The sequence below is a fragment of the Macaca nemestrina genome, chromosome X, assembly GCF_043159975.1.
Source record: "Macaca nemestrina isolate mMacNem1 chromosome X, mMacNem.hap1, whole genome shotgun sequence".
NCBI classification, from domain to species: Eukaryota; Metazoa; Chordata; class Mammalia; order Primates; family Cercopithecidae; genus Macaca; species Macaca nemestrina.
The window spans coordinates 151,537,656-151,549,057 of record NC_092145.1 but is presented as its reverse complement, the minus strand read 5'-3'; the positions used below and the strand labels follow the sequence as shown (position 1 = coordinate 151,549,057).

Below are 11,402 nucleotides of genomic sequence, written 5' to 3'. Positions count from 1 at the left end.
AGGCCTCGGGAGACCTCGTGCAAAAGGCCCTGAGGGTTGGGTGAGATTTCCAAGGAGAGATAAAGAACAATGCTCCAAGCAGAGGGCACAGCCTGGAAAAGACACGCAGTTAGAAGGAAACAAAACATCTTTTGATACAGGCACCTTGCTGGGGTGGCTGGAGTGTAGGTCTCATGGGAGCAAGTAAAGGAAGATAGGTTGGAAAAGGCAGATTGGAAAATTTCCTGAAGTCAGGCTGAGGAGGTGAGGCATTATTTTATGAGCTGTGTTCTGGATCAAGCAGGGAGGCATGGGGGGTTTATGATGAAAGCAGGGAACCCTGGGGTTGAGGTATGGGGAGAGGAGGAGGTGGAAGACCAGACCCACGGCTGGGGAGTCGTAGTCTACAGATGCCAAGATGAAGTGGGGCGGCAGGCGGAGGAAACGAGGAGTGTGCATGAAAGAGCTCTGGAGAAGGGGCATTGACAAGCTTTGGAAAATGACTCAATCCCTGGCATGGAGCCTCAGCTTTGAATACAGGTGCTGGAGAAGTCTGCGGGATGAGGAATTACGTGTTGAAGATGGGGGAGAGGTATGAGACACACACACACACACACACACACAGACACACACAAAGGCTTTGTACTTTAGAACCTGAGCAGCCAGGAGGAGCCCAGTGCATTAACCAGAATAGGGAAGACAGATGCAGAATCCATCAGACACATTGAGTCTGAAATGTTTTTACCACATGCTGTTGGGGTCCAGATTGGTGGCTGCCTGAAGGGCGTTGACTGCGAAGGGACAGAAGAGGTGATGGAAATGTCTCACATCTTGACTGGGATGGTGGGCAGACAAATATGGACCTTTGTCCAAACCCACCCAAGGGCACACCTAAGAGCTATGCATTTTATTACACAGAAATTACATACTTCCTTAAGTTGGGATTTTTTTTAAAGGAAGATTCTAGCAGACAAACAAAGGTAAAGAGATGTTGGCCTGCCCTAAAGGAGTTCACACAAGCAAATAAACACAAAGGAACCCAACAAGAAGGGGGAATATAAGGTGCAGAATAAACAAGGCGGAGCTGAGTCCTGGTTGGAGTTTGGAGAAAGCTTCTCACAGGCAGTGATACTTGAAATGGACCTTGAAGAATAAATATATTGGAAATAAAACTGTCAAAAAAAGCAGGAACTCTAATTTTCAGATGACTCATTGCATTAAAAGTTCAAACACATTCATTGCAATGCATTTTAAGGCATTATACAAATATACGCAAGTATATTCCTATGAAAGAGACAGCATCCAGCTGTACGGAAGAATTTGGGCTTTGGAATGGGACAGTTCTTGGAGATTTAAAAAAATTCTAACAGTAAATTCTTTTGTTGTTATTATTATTATTTCGAGACAAGGTCTGCCTCTGTTGTCCAGGCTGGAGTGCAGTGGCACGATCTCAGCTCACTGCAACCTCCACCTCTTCAGCTCAAGCCATCCTCCCACCTCAGCCTCCTGAGTAGTTGGGACTACAGGCATGTGCCACCATGCCTAGGTAATTTTTATAGAGACGGGGTTTCTCCATGTTGCCCAGGCTGGTCTCAAACTCCTGGGCTCAAGTGATCAACCCGCCTCAGCCTCTCAACGTGCTGGGATTATAGGCATGTGCCATGGCACGCGGCCAGTTCTTGGGGATTGTTATTGGTTATGTTGCAATGGGCAAGTTCTGTGATCTTTCTGTGAGTACATACACTAATATCTGTATTATCTGGTAATATCCATATTACCTGGTATTTGTGAGAGTTAGATGAGTCAATGAACGTGAAGTTGTTAGTTCACAGTAAGTGTCCCTAAGTGTAAACTCATGATTTTACTACATAACAAGGGTGTATGTTTAGTATTAAAATGACTGCTAAAATCACACACTAAATGATACCCACACAGACATATGCTTTTTTCAAAGATTTCAGGTGTAAATGTTTTAAGGTTGGTTTTCTCAGCTGTGAACCCCTGGGAAACTCCTGAATTTAATTTAGGACCCTCCATAGTGTCTTACATTAAATCTAAGCGTATTAAACATTTATCACGGCAATGTGTATCTAAAACAGAAAACATTCTAACCATGTGTGTGGAGTACGTGTGTACATCATGTGTGCTGTGGGGTTTTTTCCCCTTTTCTGTTAAAAGAACACACGTGGAGATCATATGTCCTCGCTGATTGTGCGGGAGGAACATTGCATATTCCAGAGAAATCCTGTTCCCCTCTCTGGGTCTCGAAGGCAAGAAAAATCACAGACATGAGAATCTGTTGGTTTAAACCATTTCTTCCAAAAATGATTAAGCCCCTGATAGGTCTCACCAATAGCATGGCCAAGACTGATTTTTCCTCAACCTGATTTATTGAATCAAGGAAGCCATCTTCCACTCTGTCCCCGGACCACTTAGCAACTCCAGCATCCAAATGATACTTCCAGGGGAACTTTCATCCTGCATCTATTGTATGTCTAGTGAGCTGTGCCTGACCCAGCTTATCAGAACAATCACTGGGAAATAGAAGTAAATGGTGAGAGAGTGATTCAAGTGATGAATGCTTCTTAAAATGATGATATATTTAGAATACCCAGGCCTGCCCGGTGACTCATGCCTATAATCCCAGCACTTTGGGAGGTCGATGTGGGAGGATCGCTTGAGGCCAGGAGTTCAAGACCAGCCTAGGCAACATAGTGAGACCCTGTCTCTACAAAAAATTTAAAATACATATAGAATAGTCCGCCTCCCCAGCTTCCAGAATCCTTGGGAAGACTGTGAGATTCCCACATTCATTGTGGGCAGGTATTGGTTTACTCTATTAAAAATTATTTTAAAAGCTGATGGGTTGTTCTTATCTTTCTCTTGTTATATGGGTGTGGGGGCAGAGAAGGTGGTATCTTCTTGTTTCTATATTGTCTATTAATGATTGTAATGGCAAGAACCGTCTGGTAAGTGGAAATTGCAAATATGTCCAAGAGCTAGTGAGGGGACAGGTCTACCTCAGTAAAGTAAAGGTCAAATTCAAGTGGAAGATGAAACCTGAAAATTTTATTTGAGGCAACATAAATAAATGGAATCAGAACTATTTCTGAGCCTGGGAAGTACGCTCTTCAGAGAGGAGAAGTATATGTCAGACTTGAACTATTTATCCCTACGTACTGGGAGGCCATCTGTAGAAGGAAGTATTCTAATAGGAAGTCATGACGTCTTCGACCAGAGACATCCTCAAAGTGTTGCTGCAATTCTCTAACTGTATTAGTCCATTCGCACATTGCTGTGAAGAAATACCCCCAAGCCTGGCAAATTTATAAGAAAAGATGTTTCATTGGCTTCACAGTTCTACAGCTGTATAAGACGCATAGTGGCATCTGCTTCTAGGGAGGCCTCAGGAAGCTTCCAATCATAGTGGAAGGCAAAGGAGGAGCAGTCACGTCACATGGCAGAAGCAGGAGCAAGAGAGAGAGAGACAGGGGAGGTGCTACACACTTTTAAATGACCAGATCTCACGACAACTCACTCCTATGGCGAGGACGGTAGCAAGAGGGATGGTGCTAAGCCATTCATGAGAAATCTGCCCCCATGATCCAATCACCTCCCACCAGGCCCCACCTACGACATTGAGGATTACATTCCAATGTGAGATTTGGGCAGGGACACACATCCAAACTATATCACTAAACTTGGGTTTGAAACTTTCAGCATCTTAAGCTGGAGATAACCTTTCAATATTCCTTATCTATTTCAGACCTACCATGCATGGACTACCCAGCACCCATCATTCAACTCCTCTTACCAGCTCCTCAGTCTTCGTCGTCACTCATGCAGCCGTGTCGTACAGCACTCCACCGGGTTAGAGGGCGGCCCATCACAGTGCAAGCTCAAGCTCTACTATTTAGTACTGCATGCCATCTCTAGTACTAAAGAAAGGCTGTGTATTCATTATTAGCTGCTGCATGATAAATCATTATGAAATTTAGTGGCTTTTTTTAACTATTATTTTAGGTTTAGGGGTACATGTGCAGGTTTGTTATATAGGTAAACTGATGTCACAGGAGTTTGTTGTACAGATTATTCCATCATCCAAGTACTAAGCCTAGTACCCAATAGTTACTTTTTCTGCTCCTCTCCCTCCTCCCACCCCTCACCCTCAGGTAGATCCCAGTGTCTCTTGTTCCCTTCTTTATGTTCGTGAGTTCTCATCATTTAGTTCCCTCTTATAAGTGAGAACACGCAGTATTTGGTTTTATGTTCCTGCATTAGTCTGCTAAGGATAATGGCCTCCAGCTCCATCCATGTTCCTGCAAAAGAGATGATCTCATTCTTTTTTATGGCTGCATAGTATTCCATGGTGTACATGTACCACATTGTCTTTGTCCAACCTGTTATTGATGGACATTTAGATTGATTCCACGTCTTTGCTATTGTGGATAATGCTGCAGTGAACATTTGCATGCATGTGTCTTTATAATAGAATGATTCATATTCCTCTGAGTATATACCCAGTAATGGGGTTGCTGGGTGGAATGGTAGTTCTGTTTTTAGTTCTTTGAGGAATCGCCATACTGCTTTCCACAATGGTTGAACTAATTTGCATTCTCACCAACAGTGTATAAGTGTTCCCTTTTCTCCGCAACCTTGCCAGCATCTGTTATTTTTTGACTTTTTAGTAATAGCCATTTTGACTGGTATGAGATGGTATCTCATTGTGGTTTTCATTTGCATTTCTCTAATGATCAGTGATACTGAACTTTTTTTATATAAGCTTTTTGGTCACATGTATGTCTTCTTTTGAAAAGTGTCTATGTCCTTTACACACTTTTTAATGGGCTTGTTTGTTTTTCTCTTGTAAATTTGTTTAAGTTCCTTAATAGATGCTGGATATTAGACCTTTGTCAGATGCATGGTTTGCAAATATTTTCTCCCATTCTGTAGGTTGTCTGTTTAGTCTGTTGATAGTTTCTTTTGCTGTGCAGAAGCTCTTATAATTATATCCCATTTGTCAATGTTTACTTTTGTTGCAACGTTTTTGGCATCTTTGTCATGAAAATTTTGCCCGAATTTACCAAATTAAGAGGCTGGAAGCATCTGAAGACTTGATATGCTGGAGGATCCAGGGCTGGTAAGCTGGTATTGGCTGTTGGAGGGAGACCTCTGTTCCTGTGGGCCCCTCTGTAGGACTGCTTGGGCATCCTCACAACATGGTAGCTGGTTCTCCCAGATGAGTGATACAAGACACCAAAGAGGAACCTGAAATGCCTGTGATGGCCTTGGAAGTCACCCACCATCGTGTTCTTAATATTCTATTGGTCACAAAGGTCAACCATATTCAACATGGGAGGAGACAATGAAAGAGTGTTGTCTTAGTCTGCTCAGGCTGCCAAAACAAAATACCATAAACTGGACGGCTTATAGCTCCCAGTGCTGGGGGCTGGGAATTCCAAGATCAAGATGTCAGCCAATTCATTTCCTGGTGAGGGCTCTCTTCCTGGTTTGCAGAGGGCTACCTTCTTACAGAATTCTCACATGACACAGAGATAAAGGAGAGAGTGCTGCTCTCTTCTTCTTCTCATAAGGACATTAAACCTGTCAGAGGGCTCTACCCTCATGAACTCATCTATCCTTTATTATTTCCCAAAGCCCCACCTTCAAATACCATCACATTATGGATTAGGGGTTCAACATATGAATGTAAGGGGCCTACAAACTTTTAGTTCATAACAGATGTGAATACAGGAGGTGAGGATCATTGGAGACTATCTTGAACACTTGCTACCATAGGCAACAAAACATAGCAAAGAGTCTTTTGGCATAGTGGTATGGCATGGCAGGTATAGTATAGTACAGGGTAGTACTGTGTAACATACGTTGTGAAACTACATCATTTGGGTTCACATCCAAGCCACTCATTTACTCTGCAGCCTAAAGCAAATTGCTCAATCCCTTTGTGTGCTCCAGTTTCAACATATTTAAAATGTAGTAGATTAGATCATTGTTAGGCAAGTACTCATTCCTGACACCATTTCCTCCCAACCTTCGTAGAAGGAGTATACTTCCCCACTCCATCCGTGTTGGCTTGACACTATAACTTGCTTCGAACTCATGTTGGGCAGAGTGTACATCCCCATCTCTTTATTTGAGACTCAGCAATGTGCCTCACTTTGGCCAATGTGAGAAGATGAGACACAAGTGGAAGCTTGAAATGAATTGTGCAGTTTTGCTTGCCCTCTTGAACATCTCCCATGACTATGGGAAAGAAACAGCTGCAGTTGGCCTGCTAGTTTAAGGAGAAAGAGAGATGCCCGGAGCAAACCCGAATCCAATGTGCAGCTCGGAGCTATGTGCAGATAAGCTCAGACTAAATCTTGCTGGCTCTCAGCCAAGCTGTGGCCACTCTGGGGAGATTAAGTGATTGCTGTGTTCAGCCACAGAAATTGTTTGGAGATGCTTGTTATATGGCATTATTAAGGCACTAGCTGACTGACATAGATATCAATGATAGAACCTATCCCATAGGGTTGTGAGAATTGCATGAGATAACGTATGTAGCACGTTTAAAGCACTGTCTGGTGCTGGAGCTTGTTCACAGAGCCTTTGAACTACCTCTCAGAATATACAGTTGCCCCTCCAGCCTCCTCTGCAGGGCCCCTTTCCCTGGCCCACGCACTCCACAATGTTCCAGACTTCCTTGTCCTTCACTGTACTCAGCTTCATCCTCTCATGCCTTTCCACACCTTTCCAGGTGTTAAGTAGCTGATCTAATTCATCCATGTTAGCACAATAGTGGGAAAATGCTACCTCCACCTTACTGCCTCACACCCTTCCTGAAAACAAGTGATTTGTTACTTTTGTTTGTTTTAAACATTTATTGGAGTCAAAGACTCCTTTTGTCTCGCCCTGGGGAATGAGTCATGATGAACAATTCAGACAAGAGATGAGGGGATGGGCAGGCTGTTACAAGCTGGGTAGCAGAGGAAGGCTGCTGTGAAAGGGAGAACAGTTTCTCTGAAAAACCTGGTAGAGTTTTGAGGCAACCCAGACCCTCAGAGCTTGCAGGGCTCATTCAAATCACCCACAACCCAGCTCTCCACCTGTGCTCAGAGCCAACCCCGTCACTCCCTGCGCACGCAGGTGGTCATTGTTGAGAACACTAACCCATAACCCAAACATCATCCGAGGAGTCACAGGAAAACTCTTAAGAAAGGGTCAAGGGAATGGAAGATGCTGCACTGGCCTGAGCTACAGGAGCCTCCAACCTCGTGATCAGACGAGGCAGCAGGGGCGGGACACCTCAGGTGTGGCTTACATGGAGACCAGCCAGGACAAGATTTATCGCCCTTGGCACTGCAGACACTGGGGGCCAGCTTACTATTTGCTGTGAGGGCTGTCCTGTGCATGTAGGATGTTGAGCAGCATCCTTGACTCCATCCTCTACATGCCACTAGTACCTCCCCTACTCCCCACAGTTGTGACAATCAGTGATGTCTACAGATATTGTCAAGTATCCTCTGAGGGACGAGGGTCAAAATCCCCCCCAGTTGAGAACCACTGAGCTAGAGGCATGGAGCCAGAACTGAGATCACAAGTATTCTGTCAACAAACACTTCCTAAGCACCTATCATTTGCTAAGCCCTGTGCTAGAATCTGAGAGTACAGGGATGACTAAGGGAAAAAGACTTGTAAATAATGAATAGTAATATCACCTGGTTACTCTCCCATAATCAAGTGGGAGGCGGGCAAGGATTCAGTCTGCTTGGGACAGAAAGAGTCAGGAACCACAGTCAGAGTGGGCACAGACGCCCTAACATGCTTCCCTTCATACCTTCCTCTGGCAGCACTGCACACTGGGAAATACCTGCTCCCTCCTCCTCCTCTACAGCAATTTATGCATAATCAGAGCCCCTCACTTCAAAAGATCCCAGATATACAGTCAAGTAATCCTGTGTGGGGTATGAGATCTGTGCCCCAGTTTTTGAATCATTGCTGGAAGTGTTCCTCCCACTCTAGGATTTCATGTCTACTTGCCCTTTTTGCCCCTACATCTCTCTGATGCCTTTTAAAACATGACTTTGGGGCCAGGCACAGTGGCTCACACCTGAAATCCCAGCACTTTGGGAGGCCTAGGTGGGCAGATCACCTGAGGTCAGGAGTTCAAGACCAGCCTGGCCAACATGGTGAAATCCCATCTCTAGTACAAATATTTAAAAGAAAACACAAAATTTAGCCACGTGTGGCGGTGCGTGCCTGCAATTCCAGCTACTCGGGAGGCTGAGGCAGGAAGATCCCTTGAATCCGGGAGTGGGAGGTTGCTGTGAGCTGAGATCACGCTACCGCACTCCAGCCTGGGCTACAGAGTGAGCGCTGTCTCAAAAAATAAATAAAAATAAATAAAAACATGACTTTGTCTAATTTGTCCATTTTGTTCTAGTTGTAGAAGCTGTGGCCTGCCCCTAACCCAAAGCAGAAATCAATGTTTTTCCATCTCCCTGGCTGATTCTCATAGGCAACCAGTGTTGTGAAGCTCTGTTTAAGGAAATGCATGGGCCAGGGGCTCTCCAAATGTGGCTCCCATCCAGCAAGTCAGCCTTACCTACAAACTTATTAGAAATGCAACTTCCTAGGCCCCACCCCAGATCTACTGAATGAGAAGCACTAAGAGTGGAGCCCAGTGATCTCTGTTTGAAAAAGGCTTTCAGGTGATTGTGATGCATGTTCAAGTTTTTCATTGGCAGCCAGGCGCAGTGGGGTCATGTCTGTAATCCCAGCACTTTGGGAGGCTGAGGTGGGTGGGTCATGAGGTCAAGAAATTGAGACCATCCTGGCCAACGTGGTGAAACCCTGTCTCTACAAAAAATACAAAATTAGCTGGGCATGGTGGCTTGCATCTGTAGTCCTAGCTACTCGGGAGGCTGAGGCAGGAGAATCGCTTGAATCCGGGAGGCGGAGGTTGCAGTGAGCTGGAGATCTCACCACTGCACTCCAGCCTGGTAACAGAGCAAGACTCTCAAAATAAAAAAAAAAAAAAAAAGCCATTTTGATTGGCTGCTAGAGGGGCTGTTCTCTGGCTGTATTCGGTTATCACAGGCTCTGCTTACCTCTGTTCTAAGCCCAAGCCTGCCTGTGTTCAACCCACTCACCCATGGCTCTTGAACGGTCTTGCTAAGCGGGAATGCATGCATCCTTGCAAAGCTCTGGCCTCCCAGGTGCGACCGCCTTACTGTGATCTTGGCCCACTTCCCTCTCATAGCCCAGGTTCGATGTCTAGGCTCCCACTTGGTTTTCTATTTTGTACTCAAGTTCTGGACGTGGGGGTTGCCCAACCCAGACACTTTGGTGAGAACTTCCAGCGTTGTCTCCCTGAGTCTGGATGGGTCCCAACCAAAGTCCAGGGCCACCAACACCCAGAGAAGCTCAAACACCTTGGATGCTACTGGAACTGGAGACATCTACACCCTTGCACACCTACATCGTGCTACTTGCCTCACCCTCTGAGGGACCAGCCCCGGAGTCTGTCTAAATCCAATCCCCTGATATAGTGCTGGGCCCAGCGTTCCCTCCCCCAGGCAGCCAGATGCCTGGGCAGGACCGAATCATTACTCAGACCAACCTGCCTCCCTCTTCAGCCCTCCTGCTCTTCTGCTTACTGTAGAATTCATGAAGCAGCTTCCTGTGCATTCTTTAGAGAGCACTCTCCTGCCACCCAGAAAAAAAAAAAAAAAAATTGAGGGTTGAAGCCAGTGGCAAGGATGGAAAAGAAAGATACAGCAAGAGGAAAAGCAGATAAAATTAAGTGGGGAAGAGGTCAGGCCAAAAGAAAAAGAAGGCAGAGAGACAAGGGGAAAAAACTGAATCGTCATGGTAGAAAGGAAAGGAAGAGACCTGTGGAGGGAATTACGCATGGATTTTATTTGAAAGTGAGAGGCTAGGAAAGCATAAATAAATATATAGAGATTCAGGTGGAATTTTGATTTCTACAAACCTTCCCACTAGTCCTACAAGGAAAAAAAGAAAAAGAGAATCAAGACAGAATTTAAACGGATAAACTCGTGTGGAAATTAGCATGTTCCCATGGGTTCCAAGCATGGGAATTTGCCTTTTTGAGTTACTCCTACAATATTTGCCTGGCTTCTTAACCCGAGCAACAGAAGACCAAGGTTTTCAAAGGGGATCCTGGATGAATCTTAATGAGGCCAATTGTATTAGTCTGGTGTCCTGGTCGTAAACAATAGTACTTAACTCTAGCTAATCTAAACAGAAAATGAATTTATTAAGGAATAATTAGTAGTTCACAGAATCTCCAAGAGGATGCATCAGACATAAAGGCAGCGAGGTTAGGAATGATGTGGCAACATCACAAAACAGCTCCAGCAAAGACCAGACTGAGGTCAAACCTGAAAATGACACCATAGCTTGACCTTGAACAAGAGAGTAGGGTTTGCCTAGTAGACACAAGAAAAAGAATGTGTTTTCCAGGCAAGGGATGGTGTTAAGACGTATCTCTGAATATCCATCCTCCCCTCTTGCCTTAGCAGTGGTTCTCAGCTTGCTTTGATTTTACCCCCAGGGGACATAGGGCAATGTCCGAAGACATTTTTTTTGTCATAACTGGGGGTGGGGGGATGCTTCTGGCATCTAGTGGGTGGAGGTCAAGGATGTGGCTACCCACCCTGCAAGGTGCAAGATAGTGTCCCACAGCAAAGAAGTGACTGAACCAGAATGTCAGTAGTGCTATGGTGGAGAAACACCACTCCGCAGTAATAAAACCTGCAATTTTTAGCTGAGTCCCTGGCCACCCACAGTCTGCATCACATTTCCCAGCCTCATTTGCAGCTACATGCATCCATATGAGTAAGCTATCACCACTGGGATATGGACAGAAATGATGTGTGCCACTCAGAGGAAAGAAGCATGCCCTCCTGTCTTCATCGGTTCAGCCGCTCAGACTACCATGGACTGCGGGGCTTAGACAACTGACATTTCTCCCCATTCTGGAGGCTGGGAGGTCCAAAATCAAGGTGTCAGCAGGTCCAATGTCTGCTGAGGGCTGGCTTCGCTGTCTTCTCATTGTTTCCTTACTTGGTGGAGATGAGAGAGATAAGCAGAAGCTCTCTGGTTTCTCCTCTTATAAGGGCACTAATCCCATCAAGAGGTCCACAACCTCATAACCTTATCACGTCCCACAGGCTTCATCTCCTGACACCATCCCATTGGAAGTTAGAGTTTCAACATATGAATTTGGGCATGACTCAAGCATGCAGTCCATAACAGCTCCTCTTTCTCCTTTTCTCCTCTGGATTATGATGTTATGATTGGACATGGAATAGCGGTCTTAGACCACAGGTTGGACACTGCCGAACCAAGAAAGAGCCACCCAGTAGAGAGGGCCTGGCTCACGGCCGGGTGCG

The 11,402-nt window shown here is 45.3% G+C and overlaps 1 pseudogene; it reads left to right on the top strand.

Moving 5' to 3' along the window:
• Positions 1–478: 478 nt before the first annotated feature.
• LOC139360699 (chromodomain Y-like protein) overlaps positions 479–11,402 on the top strand; it is a 31,998-nt pseudogene continuing 21,074 nt past the window's right edge.